This window comes from Hylobates moloch, unplaced genomic scaffold (assembly GCF_009828535.3).
Source record: "Hylobates moloch isolate HMO894 unplaced genomic scaffold, HMol_V3 SCAFFOLD_26, whole genome shotgun sequence".
In the NCBI taxonomy this organism is placed as follows: domain Eukaryota; kingdom Metazoa; phylum Chordata; class Mammalia; order Primates; family Hylobatidae; genus Hylobates; species Hylobates moloch.
The window spans coordinates 2,089,504-2,110,811 of record NW_026652301.1 but is presented as its reverse complement, the minus strand read 5'-3'; the positions used below and the strand labels follow the sequence as shown (position 1 = coordinate 2,110,811).

At 38.0% G+C, this 21,308-nt stretch overlaps 1 long non-coding RNA gene across 1 annotated transcript in view; it reads right to left on the bottom strand.

The window, feature by feature from the left end:
* Positions 1 to 377: 377 nt before the first annotated feature.
* Positions 378 to 21,308, bottom strand: part of LOC116463141 (uncharacterized) — a 34,757-nt gene continuing 13,826 nt past the window's right edge. Inside the window, exons 2-4 of the long non-coding RNA XR_004246596.2 lie at positions 4,169 to 4,302; positions 3,951 to 4,005; positions 378 to 439 (exon numbers count right to left, since the gene is read on the bottom strand). This is a non-coding gene — a long non-coding RNA (uncharacterized LOC116463141). The remainder of the gene's footprint in view (positions 440 to 3,950; positions 4,006 to 4,168; positions 4,303 to 21,308) is intronic.

Here is a 21,308-nt window from a genome sequence, read left to right as displayed (position 1 = left end):
GCCACATATCTTGCAAAGCCTAAAATATTTACTATCTGGCTCTCTATAGAAGTTTACTAACCCTTATTCTAGAGCAATTAGTTGGAGACAATGTCAAGAGTCACAGGTGAGCAGCTTTAGGCTAGGTAGTTTGACTGAAGGTAAGAGTCAGATCCCTAACAGAGAAATTGAAGGGAAAGAAATCAAATGTGTTTTCTGTTCACTGTATTCTCTTTCATTCTTTTTGAATAGTCATTTTTTCTGGTTGGTATTAAGCCTTAGAGCATCAAGCCTCAGCAAATGTCAAATGCTAATAATTCTCCATGGAACTTTTCATTTCAGCTTCTGATCTCACCGTGGTCTATATTGTTATTGTCTACAGCACTTACCATACATATTTTTAATTATCTGTATATGTATACAGTCTGTTTCCTCACATAAATTGCAAGCTCCTGGGTGGCTGAAAAGCAAAACATAAACAAATGATGCCTTACACTCTCATGTATTCATGTATCTCCAAGACCTAGAAAAAATATATTTATGCAAATATGCTCACAAATGTTGAAGATGATAGTATGTTGTGAATTACCTGCACTTTTCTTTCTCAGGGAAAAGAAAATAAATCCCTACAAAAAATGTTTCCACCTTGTAAGAATTCCAGCTATATAGATTTTTGACAGGGCTGAACCTATTAGATACCAGTCTGGGAGTCTGTTAAATACGCAGTAAAACATGTGTTTCACTGGTTGAACTGGCTGAAAAAAGACACATTTGGAGCTATTTTGATTTCCTTCTCTTTGGGATTCCAGTCCCACCTCCTCCAACCCCCACATGCATACATGGGCATCTTACTCACTCCATCCAAGTACATTTGAATCACAGAAGAAACTTTTTGATTGTGAAATAAAAGCAGAGAATAGTTTTCAAATGGATATGTGCTGAGCCATAAAGTGAAAAGAAAAAAAATGCAAAAATACTTCTAGTCAACATAGCTTATATTTCTAATTTTCACCCAGGACGCTAGAGGAAGGAGTGAACCATAGTTTTCATTTAACTCACTAAGACCCCCATATGGCAGTGTTAACCTTTTCCCTCTTGTGTCTTCAGTGTTATTTAGTTGATACAAATTGTTCTCATTAGGCCGGGCCCTGTGGCTCACACCTGTAATCCCAGCATTTTGGGAGGCCGAGGTGGGCAGATCACCTGAGGTCAGGAGCTCCAGACTAGCCTGGCCAACATGGCAAAACACCGTCTCTACTAAAAATACAAACATTAGCTGGGCGTGGTGGCAGGCACCTGTAATCCCAGCTACTTGGAAGGCTGAGGCAGGAAAACTGCTTGAACCTGGGAGACGGAGGTTGCAGTGAGCAGAGATTGTGCGATTGCACTCCAGCCTGGGCTACAAGAGTGAAATTCGGTCCCCGCCGCAAAAAAAGAAAAAAAAAAAAACAAATAAATTGTTCTCATTAGGCCGTTAATGGACTTCTGGCTGGTAATCTCAATTGGAACTGGTTGTAGCCACTCACTGTACAAGTGACCAAGGTGCAGTTTACTGTGGTTTAACATTTGGAAGGAAAGGAAGCAGGCTTATAAATGGTTCTGTCTGAATTGTAATTCTGAAAATTTAAGAGATCTAAGTAGTATCACAGATTTCCCTTTTTGGTATTAGATGAAATAATTGAAGATATTATAAAACCTTAACCACTAACATCATCTGTATATTGTGTGAAGGAAGCTTTGGTATACTCGACTTTAAAACACTTCTCTAAATTGACATACTAAAAGTCAAGTTGCAAGGAAGAGAAAGCCGCTAGGCCAAGGGGACATGCACCAATTGGCCAAACAGAATGCAACAGAGCTTCAAAGGGTCTGAGACAGACTTTGAGGAATAATAGAGGGGGAAAAGCAAATTGGCAATTTTTCATGAAGAAGATAATAACTTCATTAAAATCTTGCCATCACTTCCCCTTTGGTGCCGGCAGACTGATACTAAACTGCTGTGGAGACATTTTCCTAGCATGGGTCACAAACAACATTGAAGGCAACATAAATTTAGGATACTTGCTACTTTGCTAATCACTTTGGAACTCAAATGGGAGGAAACATTTCTTCATTAATATCAAGAACCTGATTCAAACTTCTAAATATAACAATGAGCACAGAGAGGATTCTCCATAGTAACATTGAAAATCCTTCATTGTTTTAATCATATCCCCAGTCAGGTTATAAGTTGCAATAATGAGCTGAGAACCTGGCATGTGGTACAGGCTGGGTAAATACCTTGATAGTGAATATATGAATGAACCAACAACTAAATACCCGGAGGTTTGGGTATATGACTCCACAGATCCTAACAGTGCAAATGTTTTAAAAGCATAAAGTACTTTGTATATATCATGGACAAAGGTAAACATTTTAAAGTTACAGTCCAAAGCATATTTGGTTATGGAATTCTGCATGGGATAGCTCTTGGTGAACAAGTTTCTGTTTTGAGACAGGATCCCAATCTGTTGGCCAGGCTGGAGTGCAGTGGCGCTGTCTTGGCTCAATGCAATGTCAGCCTCCTGGTGCTCAAGTGATCCTCCCACTTCGGCCTCCCAAGTAGCTGGGACTACAGGATAGCATCACCGCACCCAGTTAATTTTTGCATTTTTTTGTAGAGATGGGTTTTCGCATTTTGGCCAGGCTTGTCTCGAACTTGTGAGCTCAAGCAATCCACCCCCTTTAGCCTCCCAAAGTTCTGGGATTACAAGCATGAGCCACTGTGCCCAGCCACTGAGCACATTTCTAATCATGGTAAAAATAGCAGCAGCACATTAGAGAAACAAGTTTGCCCATTTCTTGTCCAGCAGACATTATGAAATTAGTGTCTATTCTCATGATTACTCTGATGGATACTATTTTTTTTTTTTTTTGGAGAATCAGTAATTTTTCATCCTTGGGAGAAAGAGGGATTTGTGATATTGCTACGGAATCTTTTTTCTCTTCATTCTGCTAACATTTTGGTCTTCCCTGGAACAGTACACAGATGAAAATATTTCTTTTTATTATTGTATAGTGTGAATAATAGAACCCAGAACTTAGAAATTACACTGTTCTCCATGAAAGCTGAGAAACTTGCTTGAGGGCACACAGAAAATTAGAAAAGGGCCAGAATTAACTTTTATGTTCCCCATAAAAGTCTTAATGTTTTACGTTTTATGTTTTAATCTGTCTCTTAGTTCTTTTTTGCTCATGATAATGCTCAGCATTCATCCCTTAATTCCTCTTGGATATGCAGCAGGAATAAATGCCTTTCTAATCTAAAAGCCCCCCCTTCTGAGATTCTCTTTTACAAGTTGCAACAATTGCTTTGTTTCCATTTACTCCTTGAACAATGTTTTTGTCCAAGTACCATGAAATCAAATGTTGAAGTGACCAGGCAGGTAAAATACAGAAATGAAGAGGAACCCATGTAGACAGGATCGGAGTGACCCTCAACCCATTTCTGGGAGACCAGATGGTGGGGACTACGGGAAGCTGGCGACACAAGCCCAATGTAAAGGCTCTAATTTTCGGAGAGAACAGAAATTCAGGTTCATATACAAGGCTTTTAAATTTTATTGTGTTTATTTTGGTAACTAATTAAAATGTAAGATACTATAAAGGCCAAAACCAAAGACCAAACCAGGCTTGTCTGTGGGCTGTCTCTACCACAGCTCACTTCCTTTTTATAGTGCCAGATTCAGCTGCTGGGGGGCATTTCACTCTGTATTTGAACTGGCTTCTAATGTATCGGCAATAAATCACATTAAAGTAAATCTAAGAATGTTCTCAGTAATGCCAACATAGATGGATTAACTGTACAGCCTCCCGGATGTCCGTTTATCGGGACAACTAATTTTATATTGAAAGGTAGTGTTATATACTAGTTAATAACATAGCCTATGGAGTCACATTGCATGAGTTTGAATCCAAGCTCTGTTACTTACCAGCTATGTAACCTTGGACGAGGGATTTAATTTCTTTGAGGCCAAAGTTTCGCATCTGTAAGATGAAGATAATGACAGTTATCATGGCAATTATATAAATATATATACACACATAGATCTATAGTACTTAATATCTAAATTAGCAATATTTATTTGCTATTATTCACAAGTCATAGTGTTGTTGAAAAATAACAAAATTTTACATGTTTATGTCTCACCATATAAGGCCTCAGATAACTTTCTCCTTCAGACAGAACATGTGGGAGAATAAGATCCCTGTGGCAAAATCCCATTCTTTGTCCTTAGCACCAGATGCCATCACTTCTTGGAAATGTCATCATTGCATATTTCTCTGAGAAGAGATATAGAGTGAATTTTTAAAATACTAAAAATACTAGGAGTTAATAGCATGTCAAGCTATCTTTTTGCTTTTCTCTTTTTGGAGATCATCCATTTTAAAGTCAGGGACATTCTGTTTCAGAGTTGCAAGGCAGAAAAATCAAAGGACTTTTATTTTCCTCTTTTATGGGTTACTGAAGCATGAAACTTATTGACAGATGCTAGTGCTAGATATAAGCTGCCATGCTGTTTTCCCTAAGTTCATTTTCACATTAAGTTATTCTGGCAGTTTTAATTATTTAAGGTACCAAAAACCTTTTTAAATGCCTAGAAATGGAGAAAACAGAAGGTCATATCAAATCTAAATCTATTTTACTTAATCATATAAGTTTGTAAATAGTAACTGACACAAAATTCATTTTTTGTAGCATAAATATATTTGCCCACTAATGAAACTCGAGATGTGCTCTGCCCTTCAATGATTATGTAACTTTATTTCCTGTACTCCTACAAATACATAAAATTATAGGACCTACGTTTTCATTCTACCAAATTCTCTCTTTCCAAAGCAGAAGACCATCACGGGTTCTCAAAAATAATTCTGGTTGATTTTATGAAGATTGAGAAGAACACTTATTTCCATTCTGCTCTCACAAAGTGCTGTTAGGAAGTGGTCTTATGCTCATGCAAAATCCAACCCAGAAGCCAAGAAAAGCAGACATGCAGAAGCACAGAATCTCCCAAGATGGGAAGGCACATTAAAAATAACAGTCTATGTGCATGCTTGCACACATGCATGCGCACACACACACACACACATTTAACAACAGAATCAAAGCTCAAAGAAATGCTACACAAAATCTATAACTGGGTGCACAATGGCTCAAACCTAATGTTAACTGATTAAAACAATTTTTCTATCCTGTACTATGTGTTTAGGAGCTGCTAGGCATATATCAAAATTGGATAATTTAGAACATAAACTGTTTTCCTCTCATATCTATTTCAGAATTCTCAGAGTTTCTCAAATATGATGGGTAAACCGCCTGCAGAAAAATCACCCAGGGCCTTGTTAAAACTGGAGATCCCTGAGCCCAGCCCTACAAGATGGAGAGGAGATTTAGAATTCGGGAGCATGTTGTTTTAATTCAGAACTCAGGGAATGGTTATAAATATTAAAGTTTGAGAACCACTGACGATCAGGATCTGTTATGTACATTAACACAAGTGGAATTATTGTAATAGAGACAAACACTTCTACTTAATATACTCAAAAAATTATATACTTTAAAAATCTCAAACCTGACTTCTTAAGCTGCTTTAAAGAATTGTTTATCTGTACATTCCAAATGGGCTTTCACATATTTGCCCTCAGTGATTTCTCATGTAGCTTTGAATCCTGGAGAACTACCCAATAATTAGTCTTAGAAACCAGTGAAGGTGGCCGGGCACAGTGGCTCACACCTGTAATCCCAGCACTTTGGGAGGCCGAGGCGGGCGGATTACCTGAGGTCAGGAGTCTGAGACCAGCCTGGCCAACATGGGGAAACCCCATCTCTACTAAAAATATAAAAGTTAGCCAGGGGTGGTGGCAGATGCCTGTAATCCCAGCTACTTGGGAGGCTGAGGCAGGACAATTGCTTGAGCCCGGGAGGCAGAGGTTGCAGTGAACTGAGATTGTACCATTGCACTCCAGCGTGGGTGACAGAGAATTTTTTTTTTTATTTGAGACTGTCTCACCAAAAAAAAAAAAAAAAGAAACAAAACTAGTGAAAGCATTTAGCTTATTTTGGGTGTAAGGAGTTGTCTTTTAGTGTGCTGAAAACAGAAGTACAGCAAGCTTTTAATCTTGCAGTGTTTCTTAAAAGAGACTTTAGATGCTAGAGCATTTCAAACCAAAAGAATAGCAGAAATTTTCGTCTAAAGGTAATGTTTTTGTATCCCACCATTTTTATTACCCTAAAAGAAAAACCATAATTAAAATTAAGCACTAATACAGGTTAGATTTTAAATTGTATATCATATTTAGAAACATGACAGCTTTTAAAATGCATTGAACCAGGACATGGTGTTTCAAATATAGAAGGTCCACAGATAATCAAGAATTCTAGCTTAAGTTTGGCACTCTTCTTTGTCCTGGGGCCACTGTTTCCCATCAGTGTCTTTTGGTAAAAACCTGGTACTCTATGCACTCTAGAAGTGAATTGGGGTTTTTTTTCAGGTTTGATTTTAAGACAAAAAAAAAAAAATCCTATATGTTTTAATTTAAAACAATGATTGGTAAATTCTCAAGGATGCATGCCCAGTGTTTCATTGCAAGGGTGCTATTCCTCCTTGTTTTCTGAAAATGCATATAATATTACATTGCTCTTGTATTACTGCTATGGGGTACTATCTCTGCATATTATATTTCTAGTATTCGTAGCTCATAGTTCATGATTCTTAATATTGCCACATTGGAGTTGTTTTCTCAATGACAGCCTTTTAGTCAACTAGATGCCCTGCCTTCTACTATACTCATGATGTCTTACAGTCAATTGTGAATGTATTTGGAACAGCCAAAATTAACTTAATAGTCTAAATAGCTGAAGAAGTTAAATTTATTCTTCTGAACTAATGTCAGTAGTCCATTTAAGATACTGTGTATCTGTAGTGTTCATCATACATGTTTTTATTACTTTCCCATGTATTTCTTGTACACTGTCATATAATATAATATCTATATCTAAAGTCATCTTACATTTTCTTTGCCATTATATTAGGACAGAAGTGGTATTTCAATAATAGCTTTCTGTAAATGTTTGTGGAAAGAACTTAAACTAGGTAGGGCTGGTTAAATGTATCCTAAATCTGTGCTTGATTGGTTCTACAGGTTTCATCAAAACATTGGTTAAAAAGTCCTGTATCTAAAATTTTGTTGGGAAATTAAGGCCAGGAAAATGCTATCTGATTCACTGACATTTAGCAGGAATTAATGACCAGTAACAACCAATCTGCCAGGAGAAAAATGCAAGGAACCAGGTTCTTTCATACCTGGGGCGTTATGCAAAGAAATGACTTGCTGTGAAACTCTACACCTGGGACCACATTTTACACCTGGTCAGCTTCACACTTCTTATCAGCAGTTCCCTTCTCCAAAGCCCATTCTGGGTCAAAGAACAGAGCTAACATTTACTTCTATATCTAATTTTCTTTGAGCCCTTATTTTGTGCCAGGAGTTATGCTAAGCTCTTTACAGTACCATTTGCTTGTATAATTATTAAATCCAATTTTACAGTTGAGAAAACTAAGATCCTATGCTTTTAAGGACCGTGGCATATAACTGGAAGCATCCTTTCCTGTGTAGACAAAACCAACCACCAGCGGTATATCTTTGGAATGAGAACTCACTGCAGTCAACCCTTGCCAATAATTCTACTGTCAGATATTGATAAAGGTTTCTTACATATAAATCCCCAGCATTTTCAAACTGTACATTTGATTGTTACAACTCCAAGATAGGCATGAAAGAGATTATGATCCTTACTTTAGGAATGAGATAACTGAAGGGAGAATGCCAGTCAATTGACTTACACAAGATTATATAACTAAATAGCAGAACTGAGTCTAGAACCTTGGCCTTCTGATGACTCATCTAACGTTTTCTAGCAGAATCCCCTTCAAATAACACTTTAATTTCTAGTCCTTCAGTTCCTATGTCTTAGAACTTTTATGAATTTTTCTAGAAATATATATCTATATGGAATACAAAACTGAGCTGAAAGGAAAAGGTAGAGAAACAAAGCAAAAATATGAGCTTTGAACCACATCATAAACATAAAAGAAAACATTTTCTGAAATACTAGGCTTGAGTCCTCAAAAAATTGTAAGGCTGACCTTCAGAAGGCTAGTTGCTAAGTTCCTTGATTTTTTTTTTTTTTAAGAGGGAGTCTCGCTCTGTCACCCAAGCTGGAGTGCAGTGGTGTAATGTCAGCTCACTGCAACCTCCATCTCCCAGACTCAAGCAATTCTTGTGCCTCAGCATCCCAAGTAGCTGGGATTACAGGCATGCCACTATGCCTGGCTAGTTTTTGTATTTTTAGGAAAGAGTGTTTCACCATGTTGGCCAGGCTGGTCTTGAACTTCTGACCTCAGGTGACCCACCCACCTCAGCCTCCCAAAGTGCTGAAATTACAAGCAGGAGCCACCATGCCTGGCCCCTAGTTCCTTGATTTATAATTTATTTAATAGCATTATTTGAGACACAGAACACTTTTTCAGCTTATTTTTGCCATTCTATGCTGACTGCAGAAAGAATTGATTTGCGTATGATCATTAGTTATCAGTCATTGTATTCTGGACTGTATATGAAAATCTTCATCTGAGTCAAAAAGGAAAATCAATTTGTTATTTTTAATTTTTGAAGATAAAAATGTGCAAAAGACCAGCACCACAATTCCAATGGTTACTTTATTAATCAGTATCATTTGGGTTATTATAAAAATTATAGTTAAAAAGAAAGTTAAAGTATGATATAAACTTTCTTTTCTCTGACATCTACAAAGACTTCTGTACTGAAGTGAATCAATCCAAGCTCAAATTCATAAGACAGCTGCTTCTTGCTCAGTTAGGTTGAATGGTTTGTTCCATTTCTCTCCAAGCATCAGTTCTACACTTCTCTTTGAAGATTCACTTTTATTGTTCCTGTTTTTTCCATATTCTGTCTGATTTTGTATGTGTAAACTTTTTTTTTTTTTTTGGTCTTTTTTCCCTCCTAAGGCATGGACTCTGGACCCAAATTTCCATGCTTTACAAGTCTAGCACTCATATTTACCAGCCATAATTTTGTCTCTTCATTGAAATTTTCAAGACATACCAACTAGTCTCAGCCTAGTCTTTGGGCATGTTCTAATCAGATGTGATAATCATGGTGAAAGATTTATATAAATAATGCCACTAAAGCCCATTAAGTCAGGATAATACCTAAAGAAAAGAATATGAGCCAGGCAAACACCAAAAACATGTCTACTGTTAACGTTTATCAAACATTATCCTAGTTACCACGATGAAGAAAAACATAGGATTTCTGGAAATACACAGAACATACATTTAAGCCACATCAGAGACCATCATGTAAAGTTTCTAAAGGAGGTAACATAGGAGCTGAGATTTGAAAGATGAATGGGTAAAAAGGAAAAGACAACGAAACAAGGAGTTTCACACAAAGGAATTAACATGCATAAAGATGTATGAAATAGTTTGGCATCTTGAAAAAACTACAGGTATTTCAATATACCTATTCATAGCTCTCTCGTGTCTCTGCTTGGAGAATAGCATAGAAGTTTGAGGCCAAAGGTTTCCTCTTAAGTGAGGGAGAAGTTGCACATAGTCCTAATCATATCCTATATGTGAGAACCACCAGGTGTCTATGTCTACTGCAGTGGGGTCAGGAAATGTATTCCCTAGCTTGCTTGATACAAATCAGCTAAAATTCTATCATGGAAAAAGGAATTTCTAGCAATCCTTGCTATAGGACAGTAGCTGGGGAGGTTAAAGCCAGGGAAGTGTGGATTAGATAACCTAGGAAGAATGAGTAAACTGAGAAGAAAAGGACAAGGACATAACTCATGTATCTTATTAGTCCCTTTCAGGCTACATGAGAGACATCAATTGGATTCTAGATTCCCTCATCTCTTTAAAACTTCAGGAGACATATTTCTTACCTTGCTTTTTTCTTGAGCTTTTGGTGACATGACTTCCAATTGTCTATTTCATAACATATAATACTGTGGTGAGAAATGACCCCAATTCCAGTTATATTTCCAGGATTATCACCCCCACCACTAACAGCATGCTGCAGCTTTGCCTTCCTGACCTTCTGCTTTATCTACTGAGGAGATCAGCTGAAGCACATAGAAAGCGTATTATAAAACCTTTGCATAACAGATGATTTGTAGAGACAACTAGTAGATTGGCTAAACCAGGATTATAGGGGTCTGAAAAGAATGATGGTTTAATATTAACAAGATAAAATTTCCTAGGCATACGTGCTGTATAGTTTTAAAAATCTGAATTCACAAGAGATAGAAGATCTTGCTCAACAGTCAATATGAAAAGACCTTGAGTTTTATTTAACCACAAGATCAATATTCAAGAACACTATGATACAATTGCTAAGAAAGTAAAGCAGTCTTAGGCTTTATTAAATTGTTAGCACGTATGACAAAAAACAATGGTACACAAAACATTGTATACTCAGCTCTTAGGCATGCCATTCTCATATTTACAACTTACAATCACATTTGACTTCTTCCGCCTTCCCACCACATCCAATTAATGTCAAGTCCCATTCATTCTAACTTTTTAAAATGTTGTGATCCTTATGGTATTGATCTGGAATTTGAGGTATCAGTATGAATTCATTATGCATAATTACATATTACATACTACAAATATGTATTTGATAGAGTTATAAATGTGTGTGTGTGTGTACATTTCTTAGTAACAACAACACAGTAGCAATGAGCACATCAAACACTCAGATCTATTTCTAAATACCATTTTTCACTAGAAGGGATCTGGGATCCGTAAAGAAATGGCCACATTTAGGGCTGGGGCTTGGAAACTGTAAAAAGTGCCTGGAACATTTTATTGTGCAGAAAGTATTAAAACAATAATGAGGACATGTTAAAAAAATATATACAGAATCCAGTTTAATGGATTTTTTTTTTTTTTTTTTTTTTTTTTTTTGAGACGGAGTGTACTTCTGTCGTACAGGCTGGAGTGCAGTGGCGCGCTCTCGGCTCACTGCAAGCTCCGCCTCCCGGGTTCACGCCATTCTCCTGCCTCAGCCTCTCCGAGTAGCTGGGACTACAGGCGCCCGCCACTACGCCCGGCTAATTTTTTTTGTATTTTTAGTAGAGACGGGGTTTCACCATGGTCTCGATCTCCTGACCTCGTGATCCGCCCGCCTCGGCCTCCCAAAGTGCTGGGATTACAAGCGTGAGCCACCGCGCCCGGCCCCAGTTTAATGGATATTAAAACTGGTGGATGAAATCATGTTTGATGAGCAAGAAGATATTTACATAGTTTCAGAGTAATCTCTTATAAATTATTAATTACAGAGAAAAATAGTAACTTTACAGTAGACTTAGCAAACAAATTTAAATAATCAAAGTTAATGTCACTAATAATTAAACAAATTGACATTTTAGGCCGAGCGCAGTGGCTCATGCCTGTAATCACAGCACTTTGGGAGGCTGAGGAGGGAAGATCACGAGGTCAAGATATCGAGACCATCCTGGCCAACGTGGTGAAACCCATCTCTACTAGAAATACAAAAATTAGCTGGGCGTGGTGGTGCATGCCTGTAGTCCCAGCTACTCGGGAGGCTGAGGCAGCAGAATAGCTTGAACCTGGGAGGTGGAGGTTGCAACATGCCACTAACTCCAGCCTGGGCGACAGAGCAAGACTCTGTCTAAAAAAAATAAAATATGAAAAATACATGAGACAAAGTAGCAAATGTAAAAAGTCACATTTGTTCATTTTTGCTTGCCAAGATAACTTCACAAAGCCCCTGACTCTGGGATGTGCAGCTCTCTGAAAAGACGCTTTGAAGACAAAAAAGAACAGATCACAAGACCCCCGTGTCTCTTGCCTGAATCACTGTATTCCTTAAAATACAAATGACGCTAGTCCTTGCCTCTTCCTACACATGAGATAATGTCTGATAGGGTTAGTGATTGTACCTCTGTATTCTATAACCTTTACACCCAGACCTTCATGTGATTCTGCATTAACGTAACTTCTGAGGAAGTTTGATGTGATTTTGCATGTACTGAACCCCCAGCACCTGTGTCTAAGTAGTGGGCTGAAACCCTGTGCTGGAGAAGTCTGATAAAACCTCTCTAAAGTGCTGTTCCCAGGGTATAGGCATCAGTAAGATATTTGAATGAAACTAACTTTAATTCTTTAAAAGCTTGTTGTTTTTCCTTAGTCAACCAATACAAACCTGAAGATAGTGTAAGGAAACAAAGAAATCCAAACTGAAGGACATCCTACAAAGTTACTGGCTTTACTCTTCAAAAGCACAATCATGAAAGAAAAAGAAAGGCTGAGGAACCATTTCAAGTTCAAGGAAACTAAAAAGACATGACGACTAACACAGTCTTATTCTACTTGTATCCAGAATCAAAAAAAGGATATTATAAGAATTTGTGAAATTTGGGTAAAAACTATGAACCGTGGCTGGGCACGGTGGCTCACGCCTGTAATCCCAGCACTTTGGGAGGCTGAGGCAGGTGGATCACGAGGTCAAGAGATCGAGATCATTCTGGATAACATGGTGAAACCCCATCTCTACTAAAAATACAAAAATTATCTGGGTGTGGTGGCACATGCCTGTAGTCCCAGCTACTCAGGAGGCTGAGGCAGGAGAATTGAACTTGGGAGGTGGAGGTTGCAGTGAGCCAAGTTTGCGCCACTGCACTCCAGCCTGGTGACAGAGTGAGACTCCATCTCAAGAGAGAAAAAAAAAAAAAAACAAAAACTATGAATCTATGAATCACATAACAATATTGTTATCAATGCTAGCTGTCCTGGTTTCGAAGAAGGTACTTTGGTTATATAAGACAGTATTTAGGAAATACATACAGAAGTGTTTGTGCAAAAGAGAAGACACCAAGAGAAAGAAACACATGCTAAATGGGGCAAAATATTAAGAACTGCTGAGTCTGGGAAGAGGATATAGAGGTCTTTGTAATATTTTTTGCAATCTTTCTGTAAGTAAAAGATGTTAAAATTAGAAACTAAAAATAGAAAGTTTTGAATCTGACCCCAGTAGTTAGCAATAGCTTGTTTCCTGAGTCTGGTAAATACTTCCAATGAAAAATAATAAATCCATAATCTATTAATCTAGCAACTTCCATCTGCTATGTACAAATTTAAAGAATGGAAAAGATTTTAAACTCTTGTTTACTTTAACCTGGTTGTTGTTCCATATAATTTATGTTTTAACTTGTACCAACCAAGGTGATCGGACCATCATCCAGTAATCACCTACATAGTCAGCTTTCAATAATGGAATTTCAAAGAGAAAGAAAAGTAGAAGTCCAGATCTAAAAGTTATGTTTTAGGATACTAAATGTGATCCTAAATAAGCTAAAAATATGCTATAGGCATGACAATATCTTGGGGCAATTTCATCCTCAGGACACAACTGCCATAGCTAACATAGAATGCAAAAGAATTCTTAATGGAGTACTCTGGCCTTAGCGTTATAATTCAACTACACCAGTCACTAAATGAATTTTAAAACATATCACATATATTTAGTATATTTATATTCCTAGCAAGAACTCTACAAAGAAATCATTTTTACCCCAATTTTACATATAAGGAAACTAAAGCAGAAAGATATTGAATAACTTGTCCACACACCCTATAAGGATTTGAACTGGGACTTGAACCCAGTGGCTCCTATTCACAAAAATAGTGCCTACTTGTCTTTGTCCTTCTTACTTACATGTGAATGACATAAAGACCTTCAAGACTGCAAACACTCCATAAAGGAGTAGAGGTAATACTAGTTAATGTGGCTAGCCTCTTACCCGAGTGGTCTTCTAGAAATCTATTCCTAAAAAATAGTTATCATTGCATATCAAAGTTTGTCCACAAAAATATTATTCATACTGGCAAAAATATACTTCAAACAACCTAAATTTCAAATAATAGAGATTGAATAAACCATGGTACATACAATAGAATATTTTCAGAGAATGTTAAGAAAATGCTTCTTATACAATGTTGCGTTAAAAACAGGAGAATGCAAGATTAGATAGCGTGACTCAAATATACATATCTATAGACATGTACATCTGTGCAAGTATATATAGGAAAAACAGAAGGAAGTGAATCAAAATGTTAATATGTTTATTGTTGGGTATCCCAGGTGACTTTGGCTTACATTTGTGTATCTTGTCTTTATTTTCCAAACTTTCCCATGTTAGTTGCAGTTACTTTTGTAATTTTTAAAAAGCCAATAAAAACCATTAAAAAGAAAATTACATGTAGCTTTTGAAAAGGTAAGAAGAAAAATAGATAAGCCAACATAAGAAAGGTACTTGGGAGACTAGTATCTCATTGCCTGCAGTCACCAAATAAGGCAGGCAGTGGAGAGAGTTCCCACCTTGTGAGTTCTATAAAAAAGGGATTTGGGGGTTTGGGAGGAATTGTTCATTTCACAGCTACATTCACACAGGTTTTCAAGGACACCACTGGTGCCATCTTCTAAGAAATAGAAAAAAAAACACTTTAGGGAAAGTAGAATATATCCACCATTTATAAAAAGATCCAGGAAAAAGAAAATCAAAAGTAATGTATTTGAATAAAGAAATTTAAAATAAATAAAACAGGGCAGTTAAGTGATTCAATATACTACTACAGTGGTAGATACATGTCATTATACATGTGTCAAAATCTATAAACCAAACATTAAGAGTGAACCCTCATGTAAACCATGGACTCTAGGGGATAATGTGTCAATGTAGTCTCAGTGATAGTAACAAATGGACCACTCTAGCGCCAGACGCTGATAGCAGGAAAGGTCTTGGCATGGTGGTGGGGAGAAGAGGATAAATCAGAGCTCTGTACTTTCTGCTCAATTTGTCTGTGAACCTAAAACTACTCTCAAAAATATAGTTCATTAATTAAAAAAATTTTTTTCAAAGTGAAAATGGAATTTTCCTATAAACTCTAACACAATTCTCTAATCATTCCAACTTTAAGCTATGAAATCATTGAAGAGATTTAATTGGATTAACTTAATTTGGATTAGATTTGATCCAATTGGATTGAAGTGAATTGGAATTTTAATATGTGCACATATATTGTATGCTTACATTCCTTAGGAGAGAAAATTATTTTTAGGGGAATGTTTATATGCATGTGCATATGCATGGACAGATGATTGACAGATGGATAAGAGATACATAGATACATATGTGTGTGTGTGTGTGTGTGTGTGTGTGTGTGTGTGTATATATTCACTATGCATTTAACAGAACACCTGGTTGGACACTGGTGCTAGCTACTAACAATAAAAACTAAAGGTAAATTCGTGTACTTTAAGAGATTGCAACCTATCAGAGACACAGGCATGCAAACAGGAGTACCCTCTACTCACATAGATGCTGTGTGCTGTATTAACTCTGGGGGTTGGGGGTGGGGAGGCATCACTTTATATACTAGGGAATGAATGCTATTACTTGGAGCTGCTCAGAAGTCCTATAAAAGTTACAAAATAAAAAGAAGAGTGGGCTATGGGGACATCGATAAGTAGGCCCCCAGTCTTTAAGGAAATGACAGAGGCATCGCGTATCAGATGAGATAGGACTTGAGATTAATAGAATGTTAAGAAAGAAGACATGTTCCAGCACTAGCAAAATCAGGGCTGGGGAAGACAGATTTACATATTTCTAGAAAGTAATATGCAAGGTGAGTAGTGACCCAAGATAAACTAGAGGAGCATGCAGGGACCAGGTGGTGAGGATATAGAGAGTAAAAGTTGTATCCCAGAGGCAGGGAGTGAAGAGATGTGAAGAGTTTTGAATACAGACATGACCTGATTAGATTTTTGTTTGTTTTGTTTTTTTGAGACAGAGTCTTTCTCTGTTGCCCAGGCTAGAGTACAGTGGCATGATCTCGGCTCACTGCAACCTCCACCTCCCGGGTTTAAGCCATTCTCCTGCCTCAGCCTCCTGAGTAGCTGGGATTACAGGTACCCATCACCATGTCTGGATAATTTATGTAGTTTTAGTAGAGATGGGGTGACCCATATTGGCCAGGCTAGTCTTGAACTCCTGACCTCAGGTGATCTGCCTGACTCGGCCTCCCAAAGTCCTGGGATTACAGGCATGAGCCACTGCGCCAGCCCTGATTAGATTTTTACATTGCATAAATAATCCCTGGGCAGCAAGGAGAGATTCCATACTAGAGAAAGGAAGATAAGGAAGTCAATATTGCAATAATCTAAGTGAAAATAATGAAGGCTCAAACTAGGACAAGTGGTACAGTGGGGAGAAGAAGAGGAAACAGACCCTGAGCTATTGAGGAGTAAGAGTCCTGGGGCTTAGTGACTAATGAATGTGATGGTGAGAGACAAATAGTGGTAGTCTTCTCCGAAGGAGAGAACATAAGAAAAGCAACATGTTCAAGGGAAGAGATGAGCAGCCTAGTTTTAGACATGTTGACTTAGTGCCTAGATGACATTCATGTGAAAATGTCCACATGACAACGGGCTGTTTAAATCTCACTTCCCTTTCACTGAAGAACTGGTGACTTCAGGATCAATATAGCCCCCCTATATTTGTACATGACACATGTCAGGGAACCATGCAACTTGCAGAGGGAAGTGGCCTGGCAGCTGAGGGCTAACTTTCACCAAGGGAGTGGGGAAGACTGATGCTAGCTCTGACCAAGGTGAGCACTGAGCTTACTTACTCTCTTCTAACGCATCCATCCTTCGCTGTCAGGCTGATTTTCTGGAAAATGCTGGCAGGATAGAGCACATATCTTCTCTCTGATCGGGAGGATGTTTAGCTTGTGTCCTCATATTTGCAAAGAATATGGATGAAGCCAGGTAAGTGTACAGTTAGCATTTGAAAACATCTAATTAGAAAAAAGAAATAAGTACCACCTACCTTGCTATACCAGTATCAAAAGCACATTTATTAAGAATATATTTAGATGAAACTCCCTGGTAGGCATTCCATAAAAATCATTAAACTCTGTCCATCATCCAACAGAATTTAGAGAACAGTACTTCAATTGTAAAATGATAAACCAACATGAACAACCACCCTCAGGCTAAAGTGACTCAACATCAACAAACACAAATATCAAAGTATGTAGTGTGAGAAATAGCCAGCTCAGAGTAAAACACGGAGGCAAACAAATACATATATATGAAGAAATAGTCATTTCCCTGTCAATCTACTAAGAAAAGTATCATTGAGGACAATACTTTTGCTATTTGTAGAATGATGAGTCTGGGTTTCTGGGAATAGAACTTTCCACATTAAAAAAGTAGCCTGGTAATGGCTTGTAGGAAGGTGTAAGATAACCTGATAGAAGGAGAATTGTGTTAATTTGCTTAGGGAGAGGGAACATGTTGGATCTTCGAGGTAGAGAGTGGGGATCATAGTTGCAACTCTCAATGGGAAGGCATTTTGATAACTGCTACTACGGATTTATTGTCTGCACTCAATATTAGAAATTGCAATCCAACTATTTAAGTTAGGAGCACATGTGAAACCACCCCATATTATGCCTTATTAAACAGAAGTAAATTTTGAATTACATCAGCTTTATTACACAGTCTTCTCAGGCTTCATTGGAGTGTTGTGACTTCTATTGTAAGTTTCCAATTTTCAAGTATAATGACAATGTACTTAAGCTTGCATATTTTAGGAAAAATACATTTCTATTTCAGGTGAAAGAAATAAGCTGCATGATGAACTCCTGAAGAAGGAAATTACATTCATTTCCTTCATTACAATATTTCTGCTACAAAATGTTAGTACAACGAGCATGTTTGTAACTGCAACCAGACAACTTTCACCACTAGTAATTCTAAGGGTAGAACAGTTTTCATAAAATGGAGTGAAACAGGACAAAGGAACAGAGCCAATGAGGTTAAGGTCTGACAGCTGGTAGGACATCAGCCTAATATAAAGTTTTGGTTTGCTGTGCTGACGTTCAGCGTAGATTTATTAAGAGGGTTCTTTGGGGATGTCAGCCTCGGCCACTGTGACAGCAACATTACTATTACCACCAGATGATGCTGAGTCTTAGGATTGTTAGAGTCAGTTAAGTTTTCTGACTGTCTGGATTATAAGCAATGGGAATCTACACAACATTTTCAAAGTTATTGATTTAGAAAAGTCACTGATCAAAAAGCAGGCAAAAATTCAGTGTCGACAGCAAAAAAAATCACAAAGGCAGAGATAATGTTAGGAGGAATTATATGTATTCCAGTACTTGGGTAGAAAATCAACTAAAGTCTTGGACAAGTGAAATAAAATGAAATACAATGAAAACTGGAAGGGAAGAAAACTAATCTCTGGTGAGTGCTTAATTAAACCTAGGAGGAAAGACAAAGTCAAACTGAATTAATAGAATATTTGCTATTGATACTATTTATAACCTTGATTCAGAATCTTGAAATTTTCATTAATAAGGTATATCCCTAAATTCTAACCATTTCCACAAAGCTACAAACAAAAATTTTACAAAATGCTTTAGAATACTTTAAATAATTTTTTAAAAATGGAAGATTGAAATTGAAATGTGGAGAAAAATAAATAATGCTTACCTGCCATACATTCTGAGATTTATCCCTACTTACCCCTTTTCCTAGGCAAAATGAGAGGGGAACAATAAGGCCCTGGAGAGGTGAGTGACTTCAGTTCTTTGGAAGGTCATTGCTGTGTGGAGGAGCTGGGTGCTCACACAAAAATGACTGCACTGTCAATTCAAGGGGTATGTGTTTGGTCATTTATGTCAGAGGGGCTCGGTCTGATAATGTTAAGAAGTGAGATGTTAGGCTGGGCACGGTGGCTCATGCCTGTAATCCCAGCACTTTGGGAGGCCGAGGCGGGCAGATCCCCTGAGGTCAGGAGTTCAAGACCAGCCTGACCAACATGGTGAAACCCCGTCTCTACTAAAACTACAAAAGTTAGCCAGGCGTGGTGGTAGGTACCTGTAGTCCCAGCTACTCGGGAGGCTGATGCAGGAGACTCACTTGAACCTGGGAGGGCAGAGGTTGTGGTGAGCCGAGATTGTGCCACTGTACTCCAGGCTAGGAAACAGAGCAAGACTCTGTCTCAAAAAAAAAAAAAAAAAAAGTGAGATGTTATCCTGCTGACAGCATCACTTGCCTTATGTGAATTCATGACTTCAGACTACCTGCATGACATGTTTTTCCCCTTTAAAAGGAGAAAAAGTGTGGTACTTATGGAAGTATGAAGGAAAAAACCAAGCTGAATGTGGATAACTAACTCTTAGGATCTTTATAATATTTTAAACTAAAATCAATGAGTTCCTTCTTTTTAAGAGTTTTATAAATTTATGTCACAGTAAAATAAGAACGAGAATGTTACAAGAATGTTGAATATAATGTAATATGGTAGGATAAGGAAATAGGTAGTAAGGAGCATGATTTTTCTCTCACTTATTGTCCATCCCTCCAATGACCCTCCTTGCTTTCGGGCTCAGAGAAGCAGGTCCCTTTTTGGCCCACTTGGAGATCATGAAAACTTTGCTGGCAAACAAAAGGGGCAACGTCTTAATTTTCAATCCTTAATTTAAAATGGAAAGATTTAGGAAGCAGACAAATGCAATTGAGGGGGAAAAAAAAAAAAAAGAAGTCTGCTCTTTCTGCCCTCTCTAGGCAAATATGAGCAATGAAGAAAGGAAGGGAAAAGTTGAAATGTTAGGTGCAAGTGTAGGGAGCTCTATACCTCAAGCTCCCTCCACAGGTGGATGGAGAGTTGAGGAAGGGCACCTCACAAACATATCTGTCTTAGCTCTGGCTACTATAACAAAGTACCATAGACAGAGTAGCCTATAGACAACAGACATTTATTGCTCACTGTTCTGGAAGCTGGAAGTCAAGATCAGGATGCCAGCATGGTCGAGTTCTGGCAAAGGCCCTCTTCCAGACTGCAGACTGGTTGAAAGAGACAGATATCTCTGGCGTCCTTTTTATAAGGACACTAACCCTATTCATGAAAGCTTCACCCTCAGGACCTCATTTCCTTCCAAGGTTCCACCATCACATTAGGGGTTAGGATTTCAACATATGAATTTATGAACATAAACATTCAGTCCATAAAAATATCTATCTCTTCAAGTATCTTCTTTGTCTGTGCCCCCTTTCATTTTGGTGATCTAAGAGTAACAAACCTGTGTCTTCTGTTCTAGGAAGTTATCAGCTTCCCAGAGAAGAAATTACCCACCCCACTCAGTTGGCGTGGCCAGTAAAGTCAGAACATAGCACTACAGTAGAGAGGAGAGGATTGGAGAAAGGCTTCTTGGCCCTAGTGTGGGTCTTACAATCAGATAAAGTATCATATTAGATGGCTATGGGATGGGCGTTCCCCACTAGAAATCTGAGTCCATGGCTTCATCTCAGCCAAATCTCAGCTGCAGAGTTGAGTAAACTTCCCAAGACCATCCCTGCCCTTGAAAGGTGGAGGTTCATAACCTGTGCTGAGAACCTGGCAGGATGAACCAAGGCTAAGAAGTCAACACATTTCCATTCACCTCCATGGCAGCACTGTGAGAAAGGCAAGAAGCAAACATCTTGAAATGACTGAGTTTAAAACTGGGAATGGCTAAAAAATCCCTTAGCTTACCTGATATGATGAGACTAATTTTTCTACAACAGGTAAAAAAATGAGGAGTAGCCTTCAAGTTAGAAATTAATTTTAGCATTTGAAAGTAAAGGAAGTTTCACCTACATGCTGCGAACTTTGTGCCTGCTGCTATAATAATGTTTCAAACAGGCTGTTTGGGGGATCTCTGTCCTTCTCCATAATTTGCTCCTGGATAATCATTTGGCTGCCACTAAAGCAGCGATCTGAGTTGTGTGGCAGCCAAGAAAATCTCAGATCCTGTGTTTGCTAATTGGACACAGCAATTCATGCTCAGGGGCAACCAGTAAAATGGGCTTCACTCTGCCAGAATTGTTTTGGCTTACATTTTTGGGTTAGTCACACTCCCAGTTCTCTGATCCCTGAAGTATCTTCCTAGCCAATAGCATCCCGATTCTCCACCCAGGCATAGGGAATGCTCATTGCGCTATATCTGGAGATGCCAAGGCTTTCTGTGGAAGATGAGGGTTTGCAGTTGGACAGAGCTTTGTATTTTTCTGAAACTTGTTCACTTTAGAACAAGAGTTAATATGATAATCAATTCACAAGAAACTAGAAGTCATAAACATTAGACAATAATATTCTGGCATATATTTCCACTTTAGAG